Raw genomic sequence first — 3,960 nt, 5'->3', positions numbered from 1 at the left:
TCAATCTTGTAAACATCAGTGTGCACAGTCTCGCTACATTGTAGTTGCTTGTCCTTGGGCAGGAAGGTTGGTTCACCACTAGTGAGCCGTGAGTCTAAGTTTTAATGGCTGATAAACCTTACATCCTGCAGGAGCAAGCACTTTTCCTTTTTTTGCTACTTAAGAATGTGGCAGAAATGTGTGCTGAGGTAGCCCAGTCAATTCTTCTTTATTTTTCTTTTTTGTGTAAATTTGGTCTCAGAATATTTCTGGAAGGGTGACGTTTCGAAGAAGCCACTGCTGTGACCGGCTTCCACTGCAGTCTCTAATGCTGGGCACCTGGCTGTCCTCTTCCATAGCTTTATCCAAGCACTGATTACTGTTTACATGCTGCAGGGTTAATTTCACGGGATCATACTCCAAAGCTGGTTGCCTTTTAGGTGATGGCATTTGAGCATTGTGACTGGGCCATTAAGTTTGGAGACATCCAAACAAAGGTCATCTGTTCTGATTTCTCTGTTGGCAGTATAAGAGAAAACCTGATAACCTCCCATACCATGACAGTTAAAAATTCCAACTTTTTCATTCTCTTTTCTAGACATGTTATCCAGACACTGATTTGTTTCCACATTTCATATCTCTCCCAAAGAAAAATAGTTTACGTGGAACCTGAGAATCAGGATAAATATTCTCTAGGTATCAGGAGAAAGGTTTGCATTGGAGTTTGTGTCTTAGACCAGCTCTTGATGCTATATCTCCATAATCTATCTTCGTAATACCTGGAGAACTTATATAGAAGTAATTCTTGAATTCATCCATCCACACTTCTGCAAGTCGTCTGTTATTTTTATTAATAATCTGTCCTGTGCCTCCTGGAAATGTGTAAGGTGTAGCTTTCCGAAACACATGTCCAACATGTGAAGAAGTAACAATATCCAAAGTTCCTCAACACTGCCAAAACCTAAAGGAAATTTCTATATTTTTCTCCTCCCCAAATATCCATTCCAGCATCATATGTTCCAATTTCCTGAAAGTAATCTCTGTCTATTGAAAAAAGGCTTCCTGCCATTGTAGGTGTTCTGACAAGAAGAGTCCGATCACCTTTCCTTCTGTCCATTTCTCTTTGGGGAACAGGATACCAGCAAAAATTGAGCTTCCAGTTGAATCCACCATAGGTCATATCAGAACCTGCCATGTACTCAAAAGTATCATCATTGATCACATCAATAATAGGACATACCACTGTTTTCCCTTCTAACCTAAGATCTGGTAAAGACCTGTTGAGTGCGATCATCTCACTTGCCATTAAATTGAACTAATTGATTTTAAACATCTCTTTCATCTTTTCTTGATCCTCTTTAGGAATGATGACTGGTTTCCCCATTTCTCCAGGACCTTCATGAGGCTTCTGTACTGGCTCTAGAACATCCCCAGCAGGAAGTCCTCTCTCCTTTTTTTCATCACATTTGTTGCATTCACTAAAGTAAAGCAGCAAGAACATATCCAAGAGTACCCAAATCAAGGAGGTGGCTAGGACCACCTTGCAATATGCAAATTTTCTCATGGCACTTTAAGTCAAATGCAAAATTTAAAAATATATATATATAAATATACAAAGATCATGAAAATTTTTCCAATCCAATTTCATCAGAAATCACGTTCATAACCCCAAAGTGGTTTTTCAAATGAATTCATATCACAAATCCATATGTCCCACATCTCATTGCTCCCAGCTCAGCAGCACTGAATATCAAAGCCATTATTCTTCATAAGGCCTCCTTCCTCGGGTTTCCTGACTTTGCCCTCTTCTAATTCTCCTTGGTCTGCGCCACGGAGGCAAGGCGGTGGTGACGGCGGCAGCGGGAGCTTCTGGGGGCCGGCCTGGGTGGTCGCAGCATGGTCCCCCGGGCCACAACGGGGGCACTATTCTCGGGCAGCGGTCCACCACGCCGCCTCCTCAGCCACTGCTGGCGGCTCCCCCAGCAGGCAGGCGGGCCCCGGGAATACTTTTCTACATTGTTCTCTAACTCACTGATCCGATCCTCTGCTTCATTTAGCCTGCTTTTGATTGATCCTACTGTGTTCTTCAGTTGAGAAATTGTATTCTTCATTTCTTCCTGGTTCTTATTGATAGTTTCAAAGTCCTTTTTCATGCTGGTATAGTTCTCAGTAAGTTCCTTGTAGCTCCCTGGAGTTCTTTGTAGTTTCCTTGGAGTTCTTTGTAGTTCCCCTGGAGTTCATTGTAGTTTTCTTTGAGTTGGTCGAGTTCATTGAGCTTCCTCACTACTATTGTTTTGAATTCCATGTCTGATAGCTTGCTTACTTCTATTTCATCTATCCCTCCTCTGGGAATTCCTCCTTTCCTTTTGGTGGGGTGTTGTTTCTGTTTGGTGGGGTGTTATTCCACCTCCTCATTTTGTGCACTGGTCTTGTTTCTGCTTCTTAGATTGATCTGCTTTTATTTTCTGCTTTTATTTATGGTGTGACCTTCTTGTATACAGTTTTTGAGCTGCTGCCTCCAGCTGATGCCACTTGAAGTGGAGCAGTCTGCTTAAGTGATTTCTTCCATAGCACTTGGGATGATTCGGTCCTGGGACCTAGTTCGCTGCTCTCCCAGCTCTTTCTTGAGAGCCAGCACCCAAAACTTATTACAAAGTTCCTCTAGGTCACTTCACTGTCCTTTGGCCTCAGCCAGAGTCAAGCACATTCTGTCATGGAGGCCAGAGACTGGTTGACCAGTTGAGCACCGGGGGTGGGGTGGGGGATGGGGGCAGGTCCAAGGTGGAGTGGTTTCTCTCCTGTTCTGGCCAAGGGGGTGGCCTCTGAGCACTGGTAGGTGGGTTTGTTTTGGGCCTATTGGAGTGGCCGGCGCGTTGGTTTTGCGCCTGTTGGGGTAGGCCCAGGTGGTGCCTTTGTGCAGTGGCCGGCGAGTTGGTTTTGTGCCTGTTTGGGGGTGGGGGTGGGTATGGGCACTTCTGTGCAGTGGCGGTTGACACCTGGGCGCAGCAGCCGGTGAGTTGGTTGCTTGCCTGGGCAGGCGGACTGGGGCACTTCCGTGTGCGTTCTTGCAAGACCCAGGGGGAAGGTTGGGGAGTGGCCGAGTGTGCTTCTGTGCCTGTGTTCCTCAAGAATCTCATCCCTCCCCTAGCATTTCCTTCCCTCTCTGCAAAAAAAAAAAAAAAAAAAAAAAAAAAAAGAGAGAGAGAGAGAGAGAGAAAGAAAAAGGAAAAAACACATTCATACACACACAGCAGTATGCTGTTTCTTGCCTCTGAGAGCCATTTGTCACCCTGCCCACTCCTGGCTCTGCCAGTGGGCAGAGCCTCACTCTCCTCCTGATTCCTCTCTGGGGAAGCCTGGGATCACTAAAAAATCTTTGCATAATGCCAGCCACAGCTCGGGGAGCCATCCCAGTCAGAAATCCTGTTTTGTCCCTTTCTCATCCGCTATCCTTACCAGACAGGTCACTCCCAAATAGTCTTCTCTGATCCAGAGGTGCCAAGGCTCAACTCTTGCCAGTATCTAGATGTTAACTGAGATGTTATGTTTGCAAATAGTCTAACCTACAGACAGGTCTCTGGAGCAAGCAAGTACAGCCTTCCCTCACTCCTCCACCATCTTTTCTGTTCTTTGAATCTTTGGTTATGTCCCACATGTCCCCTAATCTCTGATAATTTTGTTTTGTTTCTGCTTATTTCTCTCTATTTTTGGATTGTATTAATTACTTTGTTCACTAATTCATATCCTCTGTCAACTGAGCCTACCTAAAAGTTTTTCCTGTTATTTTATTTTTTAGTTACTTTTTAACTTGCTTAGTTAATTGTCATAAGCTCTACATCTATGCTAGGATTTTCTACTTTTAGTTTTCTCTGAAGAAATTTTGTAACTGCCCTTGAAATATTTTTATGATAGCTGCTTTAAAATTCTTGTCAACTAATTCTAACATAAGTTTAATTTTGGTGTGGGCATGTGTTAATCATC

At 43.9% G+C, this 3,960-nt stretch overlaps 1 pseudogene; it reads right to left on the bottom strand.

Moving 5' to 3' along the window:
• Positions 1-233: 233 nt before the first annotated feature.
• LOC150021978 (polypeptide N-acetylgalactosaminyltransferase 1 pseudogene) lies at positions 234-1,273 on the bottom strand (annotated as a pseudogene).
• Between the last annotated feature and the right edge of the window lie 2,687 nt (positions 1,274-3,960).

The sequence above is a fragment of the Furipterus horrens genome, unplaced genomic scaffold (assembly GCF_987537825.1).
Source record: "Furipterus horrens unplaced genomic scaffold, mFurHor1.1.pri manual_scaffold_1, whole genome shotgun sequence".
NCBI classification, from domain to species: domain Eukaryota; kingdom Metazoa; phylum Chordata; class Mammalia; order Chiroptera; family Furipteridae; genus Furipterus; species Furipterus horrens.
The sequence above is the reverse complement of the archived record's forward strand: the minus strand, read 5'-3'. Positions and strand labels throughout refer to the sequence as shown.